The sequence below is a fragment of the Felis catus genome, chromosome D3 (assembly GCF_018350175.1).
Source record: "Felis catus isolate Fca126 chromosome D3, F.catus_Fca126_mat1.0, whole genome shotgun sequence".
NCBI lineage: Eukaryota > Metazoa > Chordata > Mammalia > Carnivora > Felidae > Felis > Felis catus.
Window position 1 is genome coordinate 22,640,362 of NC_058379.1, and position 27,100 is coordinate 22,667,461.

General features: G+C 45.9%; 1 long non-coding RNA gene across 2 annotated transcripts; it reads left to right on the forward strand.

Annotated features, from left to right (window-relative positions):
* Positions 1-26,876, forward strand: LOC123381258. 2 transcript variants are annotated; one of them, XR_006588085.1, is made up of 3 exons: positions 1-339; positions 17,865-18,026; positions 26,672-26,876. It is a non-coding gene; the product is annotated as an uncharacterized LOC123381258 (long non-coding RNA). The 2 variants fall into 2 exon arrangements; XR_006588086.1 differs by having other exon boundaries at positions 17,868-18,026.
* The last annotated feature ends 224 nt before the right edge of the window (positions 26,877-27,100 follow it).

A 27,100-nucleotide genomic window follows, 5' to 3' on the forward strand; every position in this document is an offset into this window, starting at 1 on the left:
ATGATTTGGCGGGGTCTGACAGGCAGCTTGGAAAACCGGGAAAGGCTCCGGCCTGGGAGGGGAGAGCCACGGGATGGTCCCAGCTGGGCCTCTCACCAGCTGTGTGGCCGTGGGTGAGTCACAGCCTTTCCTAGTGGCATGGCCCTTATCTGCGAAGGGAGGAGGTCAGATGCGAGGCCTTTTTAGGCCTCTGCAGCTCTGAGATTCTCGAACTCTGTAACCATCTCTTTAAAGATGGAAAGCAGAGATGCTGAGCTAGACCAGATGTGGTGGATAAAGCCAAGATAATCAGCCCAGCGGTTTCTCTCTCTCCAGTGCCCTGCGTCAGCAAGGCCTTGGGTGAGTTTTGGCATTCGCTCATTTTGATAGGTAATCAAGGCAACATCTGTGGGCCCGAACTTGTGGAAGAGGGGCTGATGAAACAGTTTTTACCCTCAACCCTTCCTCCTTCCTGAACGGCATGCGGGTGATGTGACTTTCTGAATCCACGAGGCTCCAGGCTGGCTCTCATGCAACCGAGCGTTTCCAAAATAGTTTCTTTGCTCAGACCCCCACATCCTCCCAACCTTTCACAGGCAGCCAGTCTGGGGAGGCTCTTTCCCTAAAGAAGTATTTATTATGTGGCCCCCCAGTGCCAGGCCCCAAAATGAAAGGTTCTGGGGGCATGTCTGTCAGAGGGAATGTGCACACGGCACCGGTGGGTGAGACAACTCTGCTTCCTGCCCCTGAGAAATAAAGCAATTCAATGCCCACAGGACAGAGTGGCACGTGGGTGAGAAGGGCTCAGCGAGGCAGAGAAGCACACCCTCCCCCCCCTGCAAAGGTGGGACCGAAAAGGATGGGGAAATGACGTGAGCTGAGGCGGTGGGGCAGGTGACAGACAAATCTGGTGGTACACAGCTCTGAGGGTTGGATTTCATTTTATTAAAAAAAAATTTTTTTTTAATGTTAATTTATTGAGAGAGAAAGAGAGAGAGGGAGAGACAGAGCAGGAGCCCGGGAGGGGCAGAGAGAAAGGCAGACACAGAATCTGAAGCAGGCTCCAGGCTCTGAGCTGTCAGCACAGAGCCCGATGCCGGGGCTCAAACCCGCGAACTGTGAGATCATGACCTGAGCCGAAGTCAGGCACTTAACCAACTGAGCCACCCAGGCGCCCTGGATTTCATTTTATTTTTTTTTTATTTAAAAAAAAAAATTTTTTTTAATGTTTACTTATTTTTGAGACAGAGAGAGACAGAGCATGAATGGGAGAGGGTCAGAGAGAGAGGGAGACACAGAATCTGAAGCAGGCTCCAGGCTCTGAGCTGTCAGCACAGAGCCCGATGCCTGGGCTCAAACCCGCGAACTGTGAGATCATGACCTGAGCCGAAGTCAGGCACTTAACCAACTGAGCCACCCAGGCGCCCTGGATTTCATTTTTTTTTTTTTTATTTAAAAAAAATTTTTTTTTTTAATGTTTACTTATTTTTGAGACAGAGAGAGACAGAGCATGAATGGGAGAGGGTCAGAGAGAGAGGGAGACACAGAATCTGAAACAGGCTCCAGGCTCTGAGCGGTCAGCACAGAGCCCGACGCGGGGCTCGAACTCACAGACCGCGAGATCATGACCTGAGCTGAAGTCGGACGCTTAACTGACTGAGCCACCCAGGCGCCCCTGGATTTCATTTTAAAGTAACCCCCCCCCCCGTTTCTATCCCTAACCCTAACCCTGATTAGTTTCCTTCAATACCTTGACTGCCTTCGGTAATTGCACTTTCACTTGTTATCTGAATCCACACGTCTAGAGGGAAAGCTCTGAGAGGAAAGGAGGGTCCCCGCCCTCTTCACCATTCCACGGGTGCCCAGACAGAGTCCCACACAAAGAAGGTGCAGGAAAAGTCCCTGCGGCATTCACAAAGGCGTCTGAGCAGGCAGGCGACCAGATCAGGATGGTGGAGTCGCAAGGCCTGGTCAGAGTTGGGCAAAGGAGTTGAACGTTCCATTTTTTATGAGCCCAGGACATTTTTTTCCTTCTTGCTTCCTAATCAGTGGTTGCTTGCCCTTCACCGGAGCCTGAGGCACAGAGCATCCGGGCCTGGAACGCGGACGTGCGTGGGAGGGATGGGAAACTGTGCCGGCAGCCCCAGAAAAGAATCAGTCTTTGTCTTCATCTTCGAATGCACCTGTCGTCCCAAACCCTTGACAAACACTGTGTCATTCACCTTCCAAACCTCTCTGTGGATTCGGCCTGGGGGGCAGGGGTGGAGAGGGGTGCAGGCGGAGCGCACAGAGCTGCATTCCAAGCATTCCTGCCTCCTGACAGCTCCTGGTACCACGGTTGTGAGCCTGGGATGTCCAGAAATTCCAGCTGACTCATCCGTGGGTGAGCAAGGCCAGCACGAGGAGTCGGGTAGAATATCTGCCGATGTCCCCATTTCAGAGGAGAAAGTGGCGAGTGGAGGTAGCAATGGCCAGGATTCTGGCCGTTTCTGCCTGAATGACACTTAGGGGTGACCCGAGGTGCCAGGAAGTGATCAGGTGCGACACGGGGTCACAGGGGTGGCAACCTGGGCTGGGACCTTGGTTGCCCGGATTTGAGTTCTGGCTCCATCCTTATCACCTCTGTAACCTCATCAAACCTCTTGGCCTCTGTGTCCTGGAGTGGAAATCTAGAAATGGGGGTGGTAATTGTTCTGACTCCACAACAGTGGTGAGAATGAAGCAAGAGAATGTGGGGAAGATACTGAGCACAGTTCCTGGCACACAGGAGCTGCCTCACAATGGTGAGTTGTGCTAGAATGTGGCACTTCTGACACAATGACGTGCGAGGTGCTTCCATGAGGGCAGCCGAGTGTGCAGTGAGCCCTCGCTCAGTCCCACAGGACAGAGGCTGCAAAACAGCATGACGGGAGTGTCCCTGCCCTGCTTTGGGATTCGGGGCAGAGACACCCTCTCTGAGTCTCCCCGGTCATGGCCACACCTCCTGTGCACAGAGAGCTGTGACTGCACTCAGGCAAGGACACCACACTGAACAGGCAGCCACTCTTTTGGTCCTCACACCAGCCTCCAGATGGCTTAGAACCAGATCCTTGCCAAATTCCTCTTGCTTTCCCCCATGAGTCGTCTGATGCCAGAGCATTTCTCAAAAGTGGGAAATACAATGCCATCATCATCACCTCATGACCACGTCACTAGAGCCTCCAGCTTGGCCCTGCCTTTCAGCTATCTTCCTGGGAGATGTCTCTGAAGGTTTTTCCCCAGCTCTGTCCTGGGGCTGTCAGGGAGAGTGAAGTCCGGGAATGAGGATGAGACCCGGGACGCGACACGACCTTGGGCCAGCCCTGCTTCTTCACCCCCCCCCCCGCCCCCCGCTGTCTGTGAGCTGAGGAGGCTGGCTGAGGTCATCCGTTTCCGGGAGTTGGGTCCCAGGGGTTCTGGCCCCTGAGTGCGGGGGAGAGCCGGGAAGATTAACACTTACTCCTCTTCAGCAAGAGAGCACAGCAGTTAGAAGACAAATGGGCTGTGGGTTCAAATGTCGCCATGACCCCTTGCCGGCTCTGTGACCTCGGGCAAGGCTCACACCCTCCTCTGAGCGGTTATCCTATTTGTAAAAGGGACATAACTTTCATACCATCGCCACCGCCAGACGTACCATAAGGATTGAGATGATGTGCATGTCCAGAACTCAGCACGGTGTCTGACACTCACCACGTTATAGTCTCCCCCCACCCCGCCGCCCCCCAAAACATGAGCCTCGTCGTCTTCACTGATTTGTGTATCTTACCGAGTGAAAACCTGAGGCCTGGTGTTGGTTGGTGGGAAGAGAAGTCGGGCCACGTTTCCGTGTTTCAGCCACCACACCAGGCCAGCTTGAGGAGGAAGCGGCAACAACTCAGGAGAAAAGTCCCACAGTGTCTGCTCCAGCTCCCTCAGGCGGCTCTCAGAGCTCGTGCCAAGAGATGGCTTGGCGCCGTGTTTTCCTTTATGCCCGTTAGCGTGTTTCCAGATGTTTCGGGCAGCAGCTCGTGGAGTTCTTTCAGGTTCTGTTTCTTTGGATCTCCTTTCCTGTGGCGTCTCTTTCCTCTGCTTTTCCCCAGCTGGCTACTGTAGCTTTAGAGACAAAAGACGACAGCTTTCTCGCCGCCTTCAAAATTGTCCCTTTCCAGTCCCCTTCCAGGAGATCCCTGGATATGTTTTGGCCAGACAGCTGGATACCTTATAAAATGTTCCTTTGCTAGCAACGATGTGAATTGCCTTTCGTATTCTGCACTTGGACTTCACTAGTCCCCATCTTGCACGTGCCCAAAGACCTGGGAAATGGTGGCCGCAACCCAGGGCAGCAAAATGGATGGAGCTTTCTCCTGAACGCCTACACTGCATGACCACTGCACTGAGATCATGTCCATCTCTCCAATCCCATGAAGTAGGTGCTATTCGCTTCCTATTTTTATGAGACTCTAAGACTCAGAGAGGCTATGTAACTAGTCCAAGGTCACTGAGAGAACCATGTTGCCCCAGTTCCAAAGCCCTAGCTCTTTCCATGGCAGACGGATGGCAGGAACATGCCTACCTGGCCTGCTCATGGCCCAGGCTCTGTGACCGGTTGTCTGTAACCTGGGTCCCAGGCCATGGGTTTCAAACTGAAACCTGCCCCAATAAGGAAGTCATTGGCTTTGCCTCTTCACAGACCGGACAGTTAAATCAACTCCTGGAGAAGCATCAGCAAAACAGGGGTATGTGTGTGTGTGTAAGGCTATTCATCCACGTGTGAGGGTGTGAGGGAATGTGCTTGTGAAGGGAGGTGTGTGTGAGGATGAACCTATGGGTGCATGTGTGTGAGGACATGTGATGTGAAAATGTGTGCCCGCATGTGGTTTCATGTACGAGGTGCACTTACGAGTAAGGGGGTGTGTGTACATGCATATGTGCATACATGAAAAGGGATTGAGGATGCGTGTTTGTGTACCGATGTGTAGGCACGCTGTGTGTTTGTGTGTGAGGATGTTTGTGTGAGATGCACGTATGCATGAGAATACAGGTGAGAACGTGTGTGCTTTGCGTGAGGAGGTGTGTACATGAGCGTATTTGTATATAAGGGTGCATATATGTATCCTTGTCTGTGAGGGTAGATGCAGGCACACTCACGTACGTGCACTTGTGTGAGGCTATGTGTGGGGATGCGTGTGTGGAAGGGTGAAGCTTAGGGCGAACGTATGAATGTGGGCATGTATGTGACCCTGTGTGCATACATGTAAGGGTCCAGGCACACATGTGCGTGTGCATTCACACGTGAAGACATGTGAGCATGCGTGGGGAAGCAGGAAGAGGATGGATGGTGGGGCGGGAACGCTGTGATCACCACCAGATGGATTCTTTGTTTTGTGAGACCTCTCTGGGGTAGAGTACCAGGCGTTTCCCAGCACTGATGACAGATCTATTAAAAAAATGTATTTATCTTCTCACGTGGTCAAAGGGCAGCAATCAAGCAAAGACGGGGTTTCTTTTCTTGAAGGACCGGACTTGCCCCCTCCTGGGCATCGCAGACCAAGGTTTACCTTGGCAGGGTACCGGTGCACAGGCCCAGCTTCCTGGGCCCGCAGTGCCCTGGGCTGGCTCCCTCTCCACCTCAAGGCGTGGCTCCCCCTATCTCAGGGCAGATTAACTTCCCTGGCACCGGCTTTGTTTTGGATCATTAAGGAGGAGCAGCCGCTGAGAGTGGAGGCCTCTCCCTTCCACCCCCGGGGCCTGGTTCTGCTGAAAACACTTGATTTAGGGCTTCTTGCTTTGCTTTCCCTGGCTGGGTGTCCCAGGCAGAAGGGGAAACACCTAGGGCCCAGGCTGTTTTGTCTGCTGAGATTGGGGAAAGGGATTTGGTTTCCCCACTGAGGTGGCCCCAGCCTGAGCAGCCACGGTGGGTCTGGATTGTTTGTTTGTTGAGCGTCTGCTCCTGAGGGTGGGCGGGGTAAGGCTGAGGACACTGTAATGGGAGGCGGGAGAGCGGGTGGACCTTCGTGATGGTGCAAGGGGGCCTGCGTTCCTGCGTGCATCCTGCCCGGGAAGGCCCCTCTGGGTTCATGTAAACCCTTTTTTCTTTTTCTTTCTTTCTTTCTTTCTTTCTTTCTTTCTTTCTTTCTTTCTTTCTTTCTTTCTTTCTTTTTCTTTCTTTCTTTCTTTCTTTCTTTCTTTCTTTCTTTCTTTCAAGTCCTTTTTAAATTTTTTTGTTTTTAATGTTTATTTTTTTGAGAGACAGAGTGCGAGTGAGGGAGGGGCAGAGAGAGAGGGAGATGCATAATCCGAAGTAGGCTCCAGGCTCTGAGCTGTCAGCACAGAGCCTGAAGCGGGGCTCGAACTCATGAACCATGAGATAATGACCTGAGCTGAAGTCGGAAGCTTAACAACTGAGCCACCCAGGCGCCTCAACACTTTATTCTTTTGTTTATAAATTCACTTTACCCCATGCTCCTGCCCAAACCTCTGCTTTCCTCTACAGTTTGCCTCAGGGATCATAAAGGCCACAGTGTCTTAGCTCTGAGGGAACATGGTGGTCATCTGGCCATACTCTCTCCAAAGAGAATCTCATTCCTAACATCTTGAGCACTATGCACACCCAGGCTGCTTGGGCCCTTCTGGGGCCACTAGACTGTGAGCCTCCTGAGGGCAACACCTGTGTGTCTCTGGAACCTGTCACTGCCCCAGCACCTGGCCCAGGGCCTGCTGCCTGGCGCATAGTACCAGGCCTAGTAGGCCCCCGTACGTATTTGTCAGATGGGTGAAGGATGATGTAACTTGTTACTGCTGCAGAGAGATGCCCCTTGGCAGATGGCCTTAATCCAAAGATCCCTTGGATCTTTGAGTCAAATTAGATTGAGCCAGAATTTGCTTCCTTCAGAATGTCACCCCCCCGGAACAACACAGATTATGGGTACCACGAAAGCCCTGTAGCTAAGTGAAGGCAGAAATTATGCTCGTCTCAGGGCCTCCTAGATCCAAGCTGACTATAGTTACCGTGACCATTCCTCACACAGACGTGAGCAATATTTCAGTGGACATCTTGAAACATGGTTCATGAACTGGCCCCAAAGCTCTAGAAGCAAACTGGTCAGAGACAAGCACATTGGATGCTGCAGGATAGTGTCCCCCACAAAAAGATATGTTGAAGTCCTAATCCCTAGGACCCATGAATATTTGGAAATAGTGTCTTTGCTATTTGTTCAGATGAGGCCATATTGGATCAGAGCAGGTCCTAAGTCCATTGGCTGATATCCTTACAAAGTAAGTCATTTGGACATATACAGACACACTCATGAGGAAGCAGGCCATGTGAAAATAGAAGTAGAGAGGGAGTGATACAAGAATCTCCAGGGATCTCTGACAAGTAGGGAAAGCTGAGAGAGAGGCCTGGAACAGATTCCCCCTCAGAACCTCCAGGAGAAGCCCACCCTACTGACACCTTGCTTTCAGCCTTCTGGCTATCAGAACTGTGAGACGTTTCTGTTGTTTGAAGCCATCCCATTTGTTACAGCAGCCCAGGACACTAATACACTGGACTACTACCCCCCTGACTCATGTATCAGTACAAAACCTCAGGGGCACCTGGGTGGCTCGGTCAGGTGGGCGTCCAACTTCAGCTCAGGTCACGAACGCATGGTTCATGACCTGAGTGGGTTCGTAAGCCCCACATCAGACTCTGTGCTGACAGCTCAGAGCCTGGAGCCTGCTTGGGATTCTGTATCTCCCTCTCTCTCTGCCCCTCCCCTGCTTGCTCTCTGCCTCTCTCTCTCTCAAAAATAAATAAACTTAAAAAAAAAAATACCACACTTCATTCTTTGTAACCTTGTGGTTGCACCCTTAACAAATTTAAGGGACCGGATAAGAACTACTGGAATTAATAAGAAAAATATTTAGAAAAATGACTGGGCACAAGATAAACACGCCACAGTCAAGGCATTCTTATATGCCAGTAAGCTACCGAGAACCCTAGTCATAGTATTACCTGAAGCCATAAACCACTTCTTGATAAACCCGCATGGGATCCTGATAAAGAACACTACACAATTGTACTGGGAAATTTTATTTTATTTTTTACAAATTTTTTAACCTTTATTTCTGAGAAAGAGAGAGACAGAGTGTGAGTGGCAGGGGTGCGGTGGGGCGGGGGGTGGTGGTGCAGAGAAAGAGGGAGACACAGAATCCAAAACAGGCTTCAGGCTCTGAGCTGTCAGCACAGAGCCTGATGTGGGGCTCAAACCCATGAACCATGAGATCATGGCCTGAGCCTAAGTCAGATGCTTAACCTACTGAGCCATGCAGGTGCCTCTGTACTGGGAAATTTTAAAAGAGATGTGAATAAAATAGGTGTTGCTAAATGGGGAAATTCAATTGAGAACAATTCTTTAGCCTCAAATGAGTTTGCTGATTCATTGCAATTCCAATCAAAACCTCAAAGGATTCATTGATTTTTTTAATAAATAAATCCACATTTAATGAATGAGAGAAAATGGCAAAGACAATTCTGGAAAAGAAGGGTGAGGTGGAGTTGGGAGAGGCCTGTCCTAGCAGACCTTGAACATATTATTAACTAAAAATATGAGTGTGACTCAGCACCACGTAGATGAGGTGCTGCCTCAATGTCTAGCACCCCCTTCCAGAAATGGGTTCAGAGTGGGGTGTGATGGGCAAGACAGGGCCAAAGAAGACAAAATGGCCGCGTTGGAGGATTTGAGGCACTTGAGTGTTTATGCAGATTGAAGAACATTTCCATGTCTACCATCGACAATCTCCAACGTAGAGCATCATCCCAGAGGAGTGGTTTATAACCCCAACAACTCAGTTGCTTTCTTGGTGGAAAGGAAACTCCTGAGTCCTGTTTCTGCGATGGCATGAAACGCTGTTCCAAGTCTAGAGCTGTGAGCGGGAGCAGGCAGGGTAAGGTGCGTGTGCCCATCTGCTGAGAGCTGCTGCGTGTCCTTGGCTAATTCTGCCACTACTGAGTTCTCGAGAGGGAGTTTTGTAATCACCAGACATCTTTTCTCAATCTAATCATTTGAATTTCAAGAACCAGATTAGGTTGGGGAAGCACCCTGTATTGACAGACTTGACACATTCAGTTTTATCAGAAGTTTGCTGAGCATCTATGAGGTGCCAAGCTCTGGTATGGGCCCCGAGCCCTGAAAGTTTATGACTTGTCGTTATTGGTGCCTTGCATAGGATGGATTTGCCCTGGCCCCTTGCCGTCAGGTGTCACTAAACTACAGCTTGGTGCTCCTCACCTCATTACGTAAGGATGACTGCATGCGTTACAAATACAGCCATTTTTTTTTTTTTGAAAATGTTTATTTATTTATTTTGAGAGAGAGAGAGAGCTTGGGCAGGGGAGACAGAGCGAAGGAGACAGAGAATCCCAAGCAGGATCCACGCTGCCACGCAGAGTCCAACATGGGACTTGAACCCACAAACTGTGAGATCCTGACCTGAGCCAAAACCAAGAGTCAAAAGCTTAACCAATTGAGACACCCGGGATCTCCATAAATGCAGTCATTTTTACTGAGTGTGAAGGAGTAACTTAGAATGTTGAGTTATACTTGAGGGCATTTTGGGGTGAACTGTTTTGCCACAGTGATGGTCACAGAGGAGGCCAGATCCCAGATGCTGAAACCTAGGGTGAAGCCAGGGTTAGAAACAGAGAGAGGAGACAAATGCCAGAGAAGAGAGATGTTGTCCCTGGGGCTGGTGACTGTGGGCCTTGTGGACCAGGGGAGGGAGACTTTATTAAGGGCTGGACTAGTTTAGTGCATGGTGACCTTGGATGTGCACTGTAATGAATGTAGGAATGTGTCCAGACCCCAGAGCAGCTCAATTAATTCAGAACCTCTGGGGAGACACTCAGGCTTCCCTGTGTTGTAGACAGATCTCTGCAGGTGTTTGTCATATGAAAGCAGGTCTGAGAACAGAGCCTCGGCCAAGGAATGAGGTTGCTGTTTCTTGCTTAATTGTACTTGACCTGGTACAAATGAAAACGCACACGTACACACATACATGCACACACACACACACAGACACATACACACACATAAAAGCCCTCGTCAATACTACAATTTTAAACAACAAAAAAGTCTTTAGCATGTATGCTGTTTAGGATTATCATGACACTGGCGGTGTTGATGATGAAGCCATGAGCGGAAGACAGTTGCAATGATATTTTGACTTCAGAATGATCTCTAGGGCTCATGCACGGTGCTTGACTTTTTTCTTTTTCTTTTTAAAAGCTTATTACTGATTTTTTTCAGATATATAGGAAAAAAAAAGATTCCGGAGATAAGAGAACAAAGCAGACTAGGGCTTACTCATCCTATAAGGTCAGTGTCCCTGTCATTTACCTCTTCATGATCCTTATGTGGTTTCCTCTGATTAAAAGTAGTTGTGTCTATGAACCCCTTCTTTTTTTGACGGTCTCTCTTGGCCAGTCTCCTGGAGGGGGCGGGGTGGGCATCAGCAAAAGGTTAAGAAGAGTTTTCTTGTGCCTTTTTAAGAGTTTGTCTACAGAGTGTGTCATGAGATGGCGGAGCCTGCAATGCTTTTTCTAGAAGTTTCTATCGTTCTCGGGGATTTGCTCCAATGGAAGGTAGGGTCATGGTTCTGAATTAAGCACCTACTTGCTGATGCCAGTTAGTTGGACACATTCTGACATTAGAGTCCTAGCCCAATGTTCCAAATGTGAACTGATGTGATACAGGCCCACCATGTGATGTATCCTAAGAAAAAGATCATCATAAAGTTTGGCAGTGGGGCTCTGTGTGTGTGTAAGAAACAAACCTAGGTCAAGGTCAGAGTTGAAGAAACTGAAAAAAGAAACCCAACCCTTTCAGAAGACACAACTCTTCCCTGTCCCTAGGTCTCCCTTAGACCACCACCCAGTGTCACTTCCAGGGAAAAGCCTAAAAATCTAGCCCTAAGAAAACCCTGACTCTGAAAAGGAACCCGGACAGCACGGCCAGGCTGCAGCTGCTGACATGGAAGAAGCTAGACTGGGGATGACAAGGCAGGTCTCAGTGAAAATCTTCCAAGGAGGTAAGGAGGGAAAAAAAAAAAAAGATTCCTCATTTACATTGAGAGTAAACTTCCTGTCCTATTGAACAATGAAGCATTCAAAATCCGCCTGAGTAAAAGTCCCCTGATGCTGTGAGAGGGTGAGCAATTTCATGTCAGGCTGTTGTTATGGGATTTATACATGTCCTAGCTAGGGCTTGAGGTGAAAATCGTAGCCAAAAACAATAGCCTTAAACCCCACATGCACAGAAACCTCATTCCAGTGGAGTTTCCTTAAGAGAGAGCCCAGCAGACTTTTCACAAACAAAGTGACTTCAAAGGTAGGCTTGCATCACGAGCCTCCCCCACTTGACACTTCCCTTTAGCCCAGACCTGGCCTTCTGTTTCTTGGTTTACTTTATGAGGTTCTCACACACACACACATTGCAAAGCAATTATCGGAGCTTGCAGGCCAACAGGAAAGTAATTGTAACTGAGTACTTCCTTTGTCAGGCGCTGACGCTGGCCACTGCCTCCGTGATGGGAGGTGTGCCGGGCAACTCAGCACCCGGTGACTCTGCAACCCCTCCCCCACAGTGCGCTCTGGCTGAATTCCCTGGGGGGGGTGGGGGGGGAGGAAGCCAGTGGGATGGGGGAGTGGGGGAATTTTCTTACATCACTTGACGTGCTTGCCTTCACTCCCAAAATCCTGAGTCATGACTAAAGCCGTATTGCCTCGGGTCTCTGGCTGAAACCAAGAGGTTATAGATTTGGAAACCTGACTCCATTGGCTGACTCTCGTCCAATTCATCAGAGGCAATGTGTATTATTTTGGTTGCCCCTCTTCAAGCTGAAGTGCCTTCTAATCGAGGGGATTACGTGAGGAAAGTGGCTCTGTAGTGGCTTAGTAAACCGATGCCATGCGAAGGGAACGATATTTGACGTTCGGTGAGTTTACAAAAAGGGCTGTCTCTCTGTTTGTTTAAACCGAGATTAAGTGAAAGAAAAAGTTTTTCTTTCCCATCCCAAGACAAATGTGAAACACATGTTTTCCCTTTTGACTTTGTAGTTACAAGGCTCAAACAATTCTCCCCACCCCCCCCTCAGCTGCGAGTTTTCAAGGATTGCAGAATGTTTCCTCTCTTTGGTGGCCAAAGCCAATATGAGCCTTTATATTTCCAGACAGTGGAGCTAATGCTGATGGCCCTGTTGATTCCAGGTAATTGGAGTATGGGGTGTTCCTGAGCCTACCATTGTCCGGGTAGGTGGGCTGGTAAGATCTAGTGCCAGGAACCCAAGAACTGCGTTCAAGTCATAGCTAGGCCTTGGCCTGCGTGGCCTTGCTGAGCCTCACTTTCCTCATCTGTCCTGCAAAGCAAAACTGGTTGACACTGAACCATCTCAACTAATTTCCCACTCTGGAGAGACTGTCGGTTCAAGCTGGTTTTTCTGGTAGGTGGAAGACATTCCTAGTTGAGGCACCCTTTGCCCGGGCTCCAGGCAGTGTGGCAGACTTCAGTCAAAAAGCCCGCCCTGCCCCTGACTCACTCACTGCCTTGACCTTGAACAACTCACTGCCCTTCTTTGTGAGGCCTTCTCCTTATCTGAGAGAGGAGGTTTGACATTCTTGCCCCTGACATAGTAGTTCAGATATGTGACAAGACTGAATGAGACTAGGGTGAAAAGTACTTTGAGTTCCTTGGACTAAAGAGATCACTCATCTTGGAAGATAAGTTAAAAAAAAAAAAATGCTAGCCCCAAAATATTTTTTGGATTATCTCAAGAATAAAGTAATGAAAATCAATATTCTTTACTCTTGGCTTTCCTTAAATCGCTCATGGTTCAGGCAAGGCGAGCACCAGCACAGGCTGTGAAAATCAGGATTTCTCCCCCAATGTTGGCCAAAGCAATGTTCCTTGCTTTTATCATATCGTTACTGTACTCAGAAACCTCCAAGAGTCCCCTTGCCTCCGGCGTTCAATCCAAACTGACATTCAATCCCATTATGACCTGTCTTCAACCTGCATTATTTACCACCACCTTCCTTACCCCAAATCTTAGAATTAGTTAGAATCTCCACAATGATGCCACAAATGCGTCTGTAAATGTCTCCTCACAAGTGGCCAGCCAGGCTCTGCTTGGACACAGTTGGGGGAGAAGCTGTTGATACTCAAAGCAACCCGGAATTTTTTTTGTTTTTTTTTTTTTTAATTTTTTTAATGTTTATTTGTTTTTGAGGGGACAGAGAGAAACAGAGTATGAGCAGGGGAGGAACAGAGAGAGAGGGAGATGCAGAATTCGAAGCAGGCTCCATGCTCTCAACTATCCGCATAGAGCCTGATGTGGGGCTCGAACTCACTATGAGATCATGACCTGAACCGAAGTCAGACGCTTGACCAGCTGAGTCACCCAGGTGCCCCTTAATCTGGAATTTTCTAACAATCCCTCATCATTAGAAGCTTCTCGCTTGTATTGAGTTAGAATCTGCCTCATCATAAAACCCAAGTGCCTGTAGGTCCCACAGAAGCCACCCCAATTCAGCCTCATTCTTCTTCCTTGGTATTTGAAGATGGCCATCAATCATGTCACCCCGAGAAATCCCTTTTCCAGACTAAACAACTACGGCATCTTCAGCAGATTCTTATTGACTTGGTTTTCTGATTCCTAAATGTCATGGTTCTTACTTTTCCCTGGATATGCTTCCAACAGTCAACGTCTCTTTGTTAAAAAGTGACCCTTTGAACTAAATGCAGTGTCTAAATGTGGACGGGTTGGTGGAGCTAGTACTCCTTTGTTTCTGTAACAGTTAGGTTTAAGTAAGAGATGTGGTACTATTCAGTGGCTTAAAGATCTCTCTCAAGGTGAAAGATCCAGGTTAGCGAGTGCTCTGCTCTCTGCAGGCATTGAGGCACCCAGACCCCTTTCCAGCTGGAGTTCTGCCTGCTATTCCATGGGGCGTTCCTGTCCAAGCTAGGTTGCTGCCATGTCCTGGATGCAGGCAGCAAGAAACTAAAAGAGCATGGTGGGGTGAGGGGTGGTGTATATACCTCTTATGGGGGCCAGCTTTCAACACAGACCGTTTGTTACCATTCCACTAACGATGAGGACGCAATCCCATGGCCACATGCTGGGAAATGTAGTACAACAGGACTGCCCAGTGTCAGCACCCCCTCACCATGGAAGAATGGGACAATGGATGTTGGTGACCTCAAATATGGACAAGCCTCATTGGTCTTTCAGTTCACGGAACACATCAAGCTCCTTCTGCACTCACAGCCCATGCACTCCGGCGTGTTCTGCCTCTCTGCCTCTCCTTCCCTGCACCTGGCCTCAGCTTGACTGCCACTTCTTCAAAGAGGCCTGCCATGGCCACCCCAAGAAAAATGGGTCCCTCATTCTCACCCTCTTTCTGACCTTCATTTGTGTCTCTCCAGGCCTCTGTCACAAGTTGTAGTGATTTCTTGTGTCTTTGTGTCCTTCCCCTAGGAAACTACAGGCTGCCTGAGGGCAGGCACTCTGCACGTCTTGTTCTCCAGTGTTTTTGCTGCCCAACCCAGTGCCTGACACATATTGGGGGGCTAAATAAGGATTTGTTGAATTAAAGAATATATAGACACCATATGTTTACTAAATAGTCTTTTTTGCCAAACGCATCACTCTGTTAGGTCATATTATGGTAAACTAAAATGTCTCTTTTGACAGCAACTGTTACTGAGACATTTCTCCATGTGCTTCTGGAGTAGTTGATTTTTTGATCTTACTTACAGTCTTTTACATTTATATCTATTGTATTTTAGCTGCTTGTTTGGGTTCACTATTCTAGCCCCAAGTGATCTTTTCCAATACACGCATAGATACATTTATTTTTTCCTTCCAATTTTATATTATCTGAAATTCTAATAGATGCATCCTGTATGTTTCTTTATGTCACTGGCAAACAGGGATGAAGACAGAAAAAAGAAAGGGGCCTAATGTGGAGCCCCAGTCAGTACTGGAGCCCGCCCTCCGTCCTGTCATCAGTCCATCCTCAGGCCTCTTTGGGGATGAATGTTTAGTCATACAAACCACACTCTTAACAAGAATCTCACTGCACCTGGCGAGGTCAGATGCCCCACTGAAGTGAGATGCATGGTAGAACTCGGGGCCTTCCATTCCACTCCTGAACAGGACCATAGAAACTTCCAGACAATCACAAGAATCCCCTTGACAATATCCTCCAGTTTACCAGTCTAGTAACCTTATAAAAAACAGGAAATGACTAGTTCTTAATGAATCCGTGCTTAGTGACTCCTAACAATTATTGTTCTCTCATAAATGTTTACAAACCTTTATTTCATAATTTCTTCTGAAACTTTTCCAGGATTCACCTTCCTCTCCTTTCTGGAAACCGTACCACATTGGTGCATCCTCTGTCCTCAAACACTTCTCCATCCTCACGCCTCTGAGCAGTTTCTCCTTTGTTCCTCCTGGTAGGAAATGTTCTTCCTGACTCTGAGTATCCTAACCTCTCCCCTCAAGATCTAGCTTGAAAGTCACCCCCTCTATGAAGCTGTCCCTCACCTCACTGCAGGCCTGCAGTGCCCTGAGTCCCTGTGGTGTTTGTCCCTCCTCTCCAGCCTGTGCCTTGCATGGAACCCTCTCCAAACAAGGTATGCAGATTGAACTGAGCACTGATAATCACCATCTAGTTACACCTAGGAACTAGCTCTTCATTAAAAAGTCAACCTAAGCTGTGTTCAAGGGCCAGATGGTGTGGTCTTCCTGTGTGTTCGGAATGTGTTTTTTAAGTTTTTTTTTTTTAAAGAAAAATTTGGTAAAGTATTATAAAGTTCCAAGGAAGCTGTAGAATTATTAGATTTTTCTTTTTTAAAAACTTTATTTATTTTGAGTGAGAGAGCTTGAGTGGGGGAGGGGCAGAGAGAGGGAGAGAGAGAGAATCCCAACCTGTCAGGGCAGAGCCCGATGTGGGGCTCAATCCCACGACCATGAGATCACGACCTGAGCCAGAATCAAGAGTATGATGCTTAACTGACTGAGCCACACAGGTGCCCCCATAGAATTATTAGATTTTTCACACTCAGAGAACCAATCTGTTTGATAAAACATTCTGGGAAATCTAGATGGGTAGCGACAGATGATTCATCTGAACTGCAACATTTACAACATTCTGAATGTTCTAGCAGCAAAGGAGACAAATCAAAATTCAGAGCTACAAGCAAAATATTTTGAAAATTGTTTACCTTCTTTTCAGAAGCATATCTAGATTTACAAAAGATTGCAAGCAGGGCTTCTTTAACTACCTTGGTCAATTTAAAATTACTTCATTTTCATATAACTTTGGAAGACTAAATCAATGTTACAAACGCGGTCCACCTGCGTTTCACTTCCCCTGGGTAGCAACAGAATCTGGCAGAGATGCTGATGTCACATCATACCATATTTGAGAGGAAAAACTTAGCTCTATTAGATCATGGAGTCTAATTTCTCCCAATTGCAATTGAAAACTTTGTACCCTGGAGGGGAGGGGTTTCAGAAGGAAACCGTTCTACCACTGCTGGAGTCCCCAGGATCTGTCACAGCATTTACAAAACAAGACCCCCTCCTCTTAGCCTCCTGGGGCCTGCCACCTCCTTCAGACCAGAGAAAAACTTTCCTTTCTATCGAAATGATGACTCTGGCTCATTATAAAAATCCTCTCTGCTGCTTGCTTTCTGAGCTTTAATAAATCCTGGATTACTATGAAAACCACCCAGGCACTGACTCTCCATATTTCCCAACGAGCTGTCTGGAGTTGGCTTCTTCTTCATGAGTAACTTCCCCAAATGTTTGGACAATTGCCCAACGCCATGAACTTACGACTACCAGATAAACTTTGCTGAGCAGGGAAAGAAAACTCATCACAATGTCAGTCTCAGAAAGCTAGCACTGACCTCTCTCTTATTTCTTTTTTGCTCTCTCTTCACTCCCCTTTCTTACTCGTGGCAATTCATGCCCCTTTTATCAACTAAGAATGGAATTTGTGTTATGACCAAGAACTTACAACATGTGGCTTCTCAGCTTGTCTTTGCTTTCTCTTTCTTATAACTGTTCAGTGATGGGACGTCTCAGAGATCAGGAGGAAGCCTGGTTTCCAGTTACTTCCATGCAGTGCTTCACTGTTTTCAAATGTGTCTATCCATTTTTCTAGGAAATTCCAATGCTACAGCTGTTCTTGAAAAGGGGCCACAAACATCTCAGTCAGTTAAGCGTCCGACTCTTGATCTCGGCTCAGGTCATGATCTCACGGTTTGTGAGATCAAGCCCCACATCAGGTTCTGCACTGATGGCAAGGAGCCTGCTTGGGATTCTCTCTCTCCTTCTCTCTGCGCCCCTCACCTCAAAATAGGTAAATAAACTTTAAAAACAAAGTGGGGGGCATATTAAAGTTTCCCATCTTAATAGTTTCCCAGGTCTTACTTCATGTGTTCTTAGGTCCATGTTCACCATTTCCAGAGTTTCTTTCCAGCCTCACTTTTCCTTTTCTCATTTCTTTCTGCTCTTCTTTCCCTCCAGGGTGAGTGCCTCAGGCCTTACTAGAGCATGTTGCCTCTGTTACTCTCTTAGCAGGTGTTAGGCTGAGCCGTGAACTGGCACTGATGCAGGCGCTAAAAAGGCAGCACCATGGGAGTGACCATGAGAGAGAACCATTCTGGAGGTGGGGGGTGAGGCGCAAAGCCACGCAGTTAGAGCAGTTGAGTAAGTTTAGTGTCTAGAACCCAAACCAGAAGCCAGCTGATTTCTCTTTCTTCTTTGTTTTTCTTTCTTTCTTTCTTTCTTTCTTTCTTTCTTTCTTTCTTTCTTTCTTTCTTTCTTTCTTTCAGCAGGCTTCACACCCAGCATGGAGCCCAACACAAGGCTTGAACTCACAACCCTGAGCTCAAGACCTAAGGTGAGATCAAGAGTCAGATGCTTAACTGACTGAACCACTCAGGCGTCCCTAGAAGCCAGCTGATTTCTAAATGTATCTTCCCATCTACAAAATGGTAAATGAAATCTCCTTGAAGTGCAGACAAAAATTTGATTGTGGTTTTTTTTATTGTGGTAAAATACACATAACATAAAGTTTACTATTGTAACTATTTTTAAGTGTGCAGTTCTGTGGCAATAAGTACATTGGCGTTGTTGTGCAACCGTGACTACCATCCTCCAGAACTTTCTCATCTTCCTGAACTAAAACTTTGTATCCATTAAACAACAACTCTTCATTCGCGGTTCCCTCAACTCCTGGTAGCCCCCAGTCTGCTGTCTGCCTCTATGATTTGGCTACTGCAAGTACCTTATGCAAGTGGACATACACTATTTGTCCTTTTGTGACTGGCTCATTTCACTGAGCATCGTGTCCTCTGAGTTCATCCATATTGTAGCAGGTGTCAGAATTTTCTTCCTTTTTAAGGTTGAATAATATTCCATTGTGTGTACACACCACATTTTGTTTCTCCATTCGTCATTGATTTGATTTAGATTTTTTAAAGTAGTGAAGTTCGTATTTTAACAGTTAGAAACAGTTGCAGTCAGTGAAATCTGGTAGGAAAAGCGTTGAACTGGACATCAGGAAGCCTGGGTCTTGGATTCAGCTCTCTCACTAGTGACTTAGGACAGATGGCTCCCGCCATGCAGAGGCCCCCCTGCATAAGAATTGGCTGGGCCACCTGGGAGGGTTGTAGTGTCCTTGACTCTGCCTCTGAGAGTGGAGCCTGGGAATATGCATCTCTAAAAAGCTCCTGGGTGTTTTCATATATTCAAGGTTGAGAACCACTGCTCTGGGTCTCATTCTCTCATCTAGGCTAGATCAGAGATTTTTCAAACCAGGCTGTGCCCTTGCTCAGAAGAATGCCAGGGTTCTGTAGAGGGACTACAGGGACACTCAGGTAGATGGGTGTGAGGCCCAGAGTGAAGGAGATCTTCAGAGACAGGACCTGAGTCCCCGTTCCTACTTGCTTTACCTCTTTTGCCTCTAAGAATCTACAGAACTCTTCAAAAAATTTTTTTAAGTTTACTTATTTGTTTTGAGAGAGAGAGAGAGAGAGAGAGAGAGAGGAGCAGAAAGAGGGAGAGACAGAATCCCAAGCAGATTCTGCACTGTCAGTGCAGAGCCCGATGCAGGGGCTCCAACTCACGAACCATGAGATCACAACCTGAGCCAAAACCAAGCTTAATCCACTGAGCCACTCAAGTGCTCCTAGAGTCTACCGAATTCGTAAAAGCAAATGTAAAACCAACAGACTCTATATTAAAAACCACTTCTACTGAAATTCAGTGAATCTCAAAATCACTACATTTATTTTTGAAATTATCATTGAGTTTTATACATGATTGTTTTACAAACTTAATTGGTTTGGGATTCTCTTGTTTGGGATTTAACATAAGGTTGTTTTAATTTAATTTTAAGCTCTGGCAAAAGGTTCCTATATAGATCTGCATGTTCTTCCTGCCAAGCTGCCAGCAGGCCATTTTTGTAGTACATGGGCACTGTAGAATGCATATTTTGGTCCATATGTCATAACTGTACCTAATCTCAATATTTCTAGTTCTTAATTGTAAAACATGATTGGAGACTTTTGGGCAAGATCAGTGTCTGACTCCTACTCTCATCTTGGCTTCACCTGGGCCTCCTTTGCTCTCAGCCAAGTCCCTTAACCTCCTTGGAGGGGACCCCTTTCTCTGGAAACTTCCCTCCCTTCCCAGACCCTCCCACCATTGCCACAGGGTCAGGAGAATGGGCACCTGTGCAGTGCAACTGTCACCCTGCTCTTTCACTGCAGTCATTGACCTGACTCAGCTGGACCATCAGAGTATCTCCCTTGGGGGCCTGTGCCTGGGTTCAAGGACAGTCTGTCAGCCCCCTCATGTGGCTGGGCCTGTGACTGGTGACCTTGGAGTCATGGGCAGCCATCTCGGCCAATGGACTGGGTACCAAAAAGGCATTATGAAGAGAGAGAAGAATGAGTTGCATGTGTAGAAAGAAGCAGAAACAAAAACCCTGAAGGCTTTATAATGACTGACTCTGTGCCTTGGGTTCCATGAGACACCTCTGCTCACTTATAAGTTCCCTTCTGCTTTTTTTTTCTTTGCTTAAGTTAACACAGGATGGTTTCTGCCACTTGCAATTCTATGTCATTAATATGCCCTGTAAAACAGGAGTCCAATACAATGAATAGGAGAATTATAAGAATCAATTGAGATAATCATATGAATATGCCATAGAAGTATAAATTCTAATTTATCTCATGGTATTATTGTTATCTGAGTCTCCCTTTTCCCCTTTGGATTAAAAATACTATATTTGTTGGTAAGACTTAATATCCCAAAGTTATTCTTTTCTTTGGAGCAAGACACTGAAAGCAGGAGGAATTTTCAAATGCAAAGAGGGTGGGGATTTTGAAATGCAAATATTTTCAAGTAAGAGTCAAATGCCTGAAAAAAATAATTGAGCTTTATGTGTTTCAGGAAAGGTGCCAGGAATATTCATTCATTCACTGCCTTCTTACCTGCCCTGAGTCAGGAGTGGGTCTGGGAACCTGTGTAGTTCAGGCCCCGAAGGAGCTTATGGGCAAGCCAGAGAGTTAAGGTGTGTTCTAGGTGCTAGGAGGGAGGAAGGACAGGAGAGGGCCACATCTGACCCAACTCAGGAAGACTTCTTGGAGGAAATGATACTTAAGCTAAAGAATGAAGAGGATGAATAGAAATTAGAAAGGGGAGAGACAGAGAGTTGGAGAAGAGAGAACAGCCTGCTCAGTGGCCTAGAGGTAGAGGAGGGCGTGATATATACCTGGCGCTGAGTTCAAGAGGTGAGCACTGAGCACTGGTGAGGGGAGCAGGGCCAGAGCATGCAGGGCTTGAAGACCACCCCAAGGAGTCTGGACTTGACTCTGAGGCCCTGCAGAGCTGCTGGAGGGTTTAGGCAGGGGATAATTCTGGTCATACTTGTACTCTGGAAAAGATACCTTCCGCCAGGGTGGCGAATGTATGTTTGGCAGGGACCAGGTCTGGAGGAAAGTAAGGCCGCTACAGGAACCCAAGGCGAGAGGGGAAGGTGTCCTGAAATCCGCTTTAGGAGAGAAAGATGGGTTTATTCAGTTGATGTATATAACACCCAGATGATTTCACTTGTTCCTCACTTGTAACAAATTATTGTCTCCATTGTACATGTAAAGCTCAACTCACACACTTGCCCAAGCTCACAGAGCCATCAAATGGTCCTGAGGGATGTGGGGTAATAGAATATTAGGCTAGTTCCAGCTTTTATTTATTACTTGTTTATTTTTAATTTAATTTATTTTTTAAATTTACATCCAAGTTAGTTAGCATATAGTGCAACAATGATTCCTTAAGCCCCTTACCCATTTAGCCCATCCCCCCGACAACCCCTCCAGTAACCCTCTGTTCTCCGTATTTGTCTCTTATGTTTTGTCCCCCTCCCTGTTTTTACATTCTTTTTGCTTCCCTTCCCTTATGTTCATCTGTTTTATATCTTAAGGTCCTCATATGAGTGAAGTCATATGACAGTTGTCTTTCTCTGACTAATTTCGCTTAGCATAATACCCTCTAGTTCCATCCACATAGTTGCAAATGGCAAGATTTCATTCCTTTTTATTGCCAAGTAATACTCCATTGTATATATATACCACATCTTCTTTATCCATTCATCCATTGATGGACATTTGGGCTCTTTCCACACTTTGGCTATTGCCAATAGAGCTGCAATAAACATTGGGGTGCATGTGCCCCTTCGAAACAGCATACCTGTATCCCTTGGATAAATGCCTAGTAGTGCAATTGCTGGGTCGTAGGGTAGTTCTATTTTTAATTTTTTGAGAAGGCCAGTGCCAGCTTTTAGCATCTCAGCACAAACTGCTCCCCTCACAGGACTCAGAGAGATAAGACACAGAGTAAGTGAGCCTAATTGTGGAAGAAGAGGTCTAGGTTCAAGGCATGAGTGGTTATCCAGGAGAAAAGGCCTGGGTGTGGTGTTGCCTTGGGAAGTCCTGGGAGAATGTGACGTATGGGGACAGCAGGCAATGGGGGTTTCAGGAGAGGAGCCTTCAGACAGGGGTAGAGGGACACCAAAACCCAATGCTATTTAACAGGTTGGTACGCCTTGGAGAGATAGCCTTTGAATGTGGCCTATGGTGCTACAGGAAAGCCAGACAAGGTGTGGACCAGGGACACTAAAGGTGAGAGCAAGGTCACAGTGCACACATCACAGCACTCAGACTCAGGTTCTTAACTGTGTGATCTGGGGCAGTCAACACAACTTCTCTGAGCTGAGCTGAATGGTCCAACCCACCCCCACGACACAACTGTAAAACTTCTGTGAAATGATATACATTAGAAGAGCTTTGTAAATCCCATGTAAAGGTGACTTCTATATTGTCCTGAGTCATAGTTATTATAGTGTAGCCCTCCCCACCCATTTTCCCCCACATCTTCAACCCCTCCTTCGAAGAAGTCTCTGTGAATCTGAGAGAAGCAGTGACAGGCTGTTGGTTGGAAGAGCTGATTGGCTACCTGACCCGACGCCTTCCCAGGACTAGAAGACTCTGACAGAAAGGAGTAGAACTAGTTTTCAAAACACTCGCAAGAGCTTAAAGGAAGAGAATACAGATTTGACCTTAGTTTTAGGTCAAAGAAAAAAATCATTTTATCCATTTGTCTGCCGGGTATTGCATCTTAAATTTCAAACAGCTCCTACCTGCAATAGCTCCCAGGGGACATAGGACCAGTGACTGTGAGTAAAAGGTAATCTAAAGGGAAAAAAGGTGGTGAGGTGGATTTAGGGGCTCAAGCTAGTGAGTTCTGGTTTCCAAAAAAGCCACGTTTGACTTAGCAGTTGAGATACACCTGATTTTCTGGTAGCACAACTCAAGTTAGAACATTGGACAGGAAGCTTGACAGAGCAACTCAGCTGCATGCAAACTCCAGAAGGTACTTATTGTGGAAATTTATGCGCATACAAAAGTAATTCCCAGAGATGGAACTTCAACCTCATTGTAAAGGTTGGTCCCTGGTCCCCCTCTCCCCTTTCTCCCCTGTAAATGGGTGACACAGCTCAAGGGAAGAGTGAGGATCGATGTGACTGTGTTTCTAATGCCATGACTGGTTTTCTTCAGAGATGGGAGTCATTCTTTGACTTTCCCTTTTGAATACGTTTTTCTGCTGCTTCCTCTTTAATTAGAACTAGAAATTCAATTAAGGAGGGAAAAAGAGAAACAGTCTTTTCAAGCCAATTTCTCTGTGTTCCTGAGAGGCTTTGAGGTTAGGTTGCACATATTCATGCTGGTTACCTCTCTGGCTATTAACAGGATGGCATGTGACCTGGCCGAAAGCTGTCGCTGGTCATCGCAACGACCACTACGGTCTTGGCTTCAGAGCCTGCTCTTTAACATCCTGGCATATAATAACAGTTTTGTTTACCAGGTAAATGGGTTTTTTTGAACATTTACTATTACTATCATTATTATTATTATTATTACTGGAACACCTATCAAAGAAAGAGAAAGCAGCCATGCCAGGGTATGATTAGAGGCCACTGTGCCGTATCAAGGACTTCAGGTTTCCTGTTGACTAGCCTACATTTTTCTTTGCACCAAGACTCACCACCCCCTGCCCCGCCCCTAAGAAAACTGAACAATGCAAAGTAGAGACAACATAAATGTTTTGATGGGAAAAGTCACGCTATGTTTCTAGGCTACAGTGCTTTTTTCAAGTCTCTTAAAAGAAATCACGCTGAGTCCATTTTCAGGGAAGCTCTTGGACCCTGGAGAAATAAGACATCTACTAAAGCAGTAGCCCCCACCCCACCAATCATGGTAAATGCTTCCAGACTTGGCTGAGCCAGTATTTACAAAGCAGACTATGAAAATTATCTGAACGTTCAATCAAATTAATATCTTTCTGTGGGAGAATGTTCACAAGGTATAGCTAACTGAAAAGAGAGAGAGAGAGAGAGATACCACTAAATTAAATGCTTTTGTACACACACACACACACACACACACACACACACACAGGAAATACACAATTATGCTATAATGAGTGGTGGGACTATGAGGTAATTTTCTCTTCTTCTTCATACTTTTCTTATTTTTCAAACTTTCTACCATAAGCAGGTATTATACTCATAGTAAAGCATGGTGTTCTATTAAAAGTACAGCCTTTGGAGCCAGACTACATGGTTCAAATTCTGGTTCTCCCACTTCTTTCAGTGACATTAAGCAAATGACTTAATTTCTCTGTGCCTCATATTCCTCACATAGGGCTGTCATGAGAATTAAAGAGTTAATATGTAGAAAGTTCTTAGAAGATGTCTCGCACATAGTAAGCACTAGCCAAGTATTTGCTAAATGAAGAAGAAAGGACTTTTTAATTTAGTCAAATCATGGTTCATTTTCTCTGGAATGTCATTGGCCATATTTCTATGGGGTTCATATTTTGTAAGTGTTGCTGAATTGAGGACACTTATATCCCTATGCTTCTGTTTGTCCTCACTGAATATAGTTAGTGTGGATGCATGACATTTGATGGGTAGCTCAAATTCTTAAAGTTATTTGCCAGGTCATGACAAAGAGCAGGGATTTCCCAGGGGTATACTATAACCATCCCCCACTCCCTCATTTGGTCATAGCTGAATTACAGCAAGCCTAATTCTCTCCTAAACCACAAGCTATACTATCACAATTTGATTCATGACATTCACAGAACCGGAAGGATCCTTGACCTTTGGTAAATTCTGCCCCCTTGCCCAGGTTGAAATGCCCTGGGTAAACCTGGTTCAGTGATACGTGCCTCACTTCCTCACGTAGGCCTGGGAGGAGCAGAGGGAAATGAGAACCGGCTTTGTGGTAGATAGTCAAATAGTTGTGAAATTGTTAATGACTGATAGAAGATGAAGGGTATAATGATGAGGCAGAATGAGTTCAGAAGGATCTTTTCCCAGCAACAGGAGAGTATCTACACGAAAGCAAATCCATAAACTTATACATGTCTTACAGACCAAAGAACTGAATGAAAGAGCTCATTTTTGTTTTGTGATAAAAAAACACGTGTTGGTGAGGTGTAACCCAGGAACAGACAGAAAGAAAGAAACTGGAAAGAAAGAAGCACAAAACGGACGGTGCCTCCTGCCTGGGGCAGGAGGACAAGATGGTACTGAAAATCCTATAAAACCACACTGATGCTGTTTCCTTTCAGCCAAGGGAAAAACAGTCTAGAAAAAGGAAACTCCAAATCTCTTGTTTACCCAGCTGTCTGTACAAAGTGAATTATTCATGATTAAATGTGAATAATAAACCTATGCAAATATTTGTTGTATTCTCAATTTTGAGGAGGTTGGGGAGTAGCGGGAAATGAAGTCACTTTAGAGTAATTTAGAGTAATTTTCTTTAGAAACATATCAAGAATATAGGTTTTGATTGTTATTTATATATTTCCCTCCCAACACCAGAAAAAAAGGTGTTTTTTTTTTTTCTTTAAGAGGCTATGTCCTATTGGAAATGACAATCTAAAGCTTTTCTCTTAGTATCATGACATTTATATAATTTCCTTAGAAACTAATTGTGAAAGTTTTTTTTTTTTTTTAATTTTCTGACTTTGGAGGGTTAAAAAGGCTTACAGCAGAAGTTCTTCTATAATGGGAAACCTTAACTGACAAGTTTCCAAGTATCTGCTGCTTACTGTAAATTCTTACCTATAAATTTCAGTTATAGGTTTTTGATAAAGGGAATATTACAATAATACTGATACCTGGCAGTTTTAAGCTGTTTATCATTTTGGTTACAGAATTGGTTTAACAGTTTCCATCAGAACTGTTAGCCCTTTAGCTAGAACTAGGTTAGATTTTATGTAGCTTGTCCATTCTAAGAAACACTTAAAACCCAAGCAATAGCAAGGTAGTGAAAGGTGTCTTATCATCTTGCAACCTCTAACTTTTCAAAGTTAGTTTATACAGTGTGTCATCACCATACCTTCTTAAAGAGTTCATAGCATGCAAACGGCTGTTCTATGCATTCTGTAATCATAAATGAGTTTCATTTATGAAACTTGCCCCATCCTTAAGCTGAGTTCATTCTGACAAAAGCCCATGTTTCAGTTAACCATAGACTAGGTTCAGATGAATCTCGCTTTTGCTCCACAATAATCTCCATGTCGGGAGGAGGGGCCAGAGAACTGTTCTGGTCTCCCTTGGCTCCTGGGATTTAGGCTCTGTCTAGAACTATTGATGAACGGGCTTGCCCTCCAAGGGAGCTCTCCATCCCTCCTCCCAACTAACCCAGAGTCCAAGCAGAGGGATTCCAGGCACCACACCAGATTTAGAGTAGACTGTCCCCACCCACTGCTTCTGCCTCATGGTTGTTAAAAACCCTAGGTGGGTCACCATCCATGTTTTGCAGCTAATGAAACAGAAGAAATGGGTAGATAAATTTCTTGTCCAGAAATAAAGGGAAAACCAAGATAAAGACTAAAATTCAGAATTTGACTAACAAATCTCTAGTAAATTCCCCACATTATCCTACCCTGAACCACCACCCCCACCCCAATCAACCTAGAAACCAATGAATTGGTGGTTTACCAGTAACAAGCACAATTCCTAGCACTATGATTAATCTAACACTATCTTTTTCTTCTGCAGTTGTTATTTCTGGAGATTTGGACAGTGCAAGATGGACCATACAGAGGAATAAAAGACCAGAAAGTCATCTGAGCTGCTCCCCAAACTTTAGGCATACTGCACTGAAACCAGTCTAGACTTCCAGAAAAGATAATTCTACCACCTTCTCTCAGATTCAAATCACACTGACTGCATCCTAAGCCCATTCTCTTTTATTCTGTGTTGACTGGAGATAATTATTTTCTTCTTCTTCTTATTATTATTTTTTATATTTATTTTTGAGAGAGAGACACAGAAAGCAAGTGGGGGAGGGGCAGAGAAAGAGGGGAAGACACAGAATCCAAAGCAGGCTCCAGACTCTGACCTGTCAGCGCAGAGCCCAACGGGGGCTCGAACTCATGAACCGTGAGATCATGCCCTGAGCCAAAGTCTGACGCTCAACTAATTGAG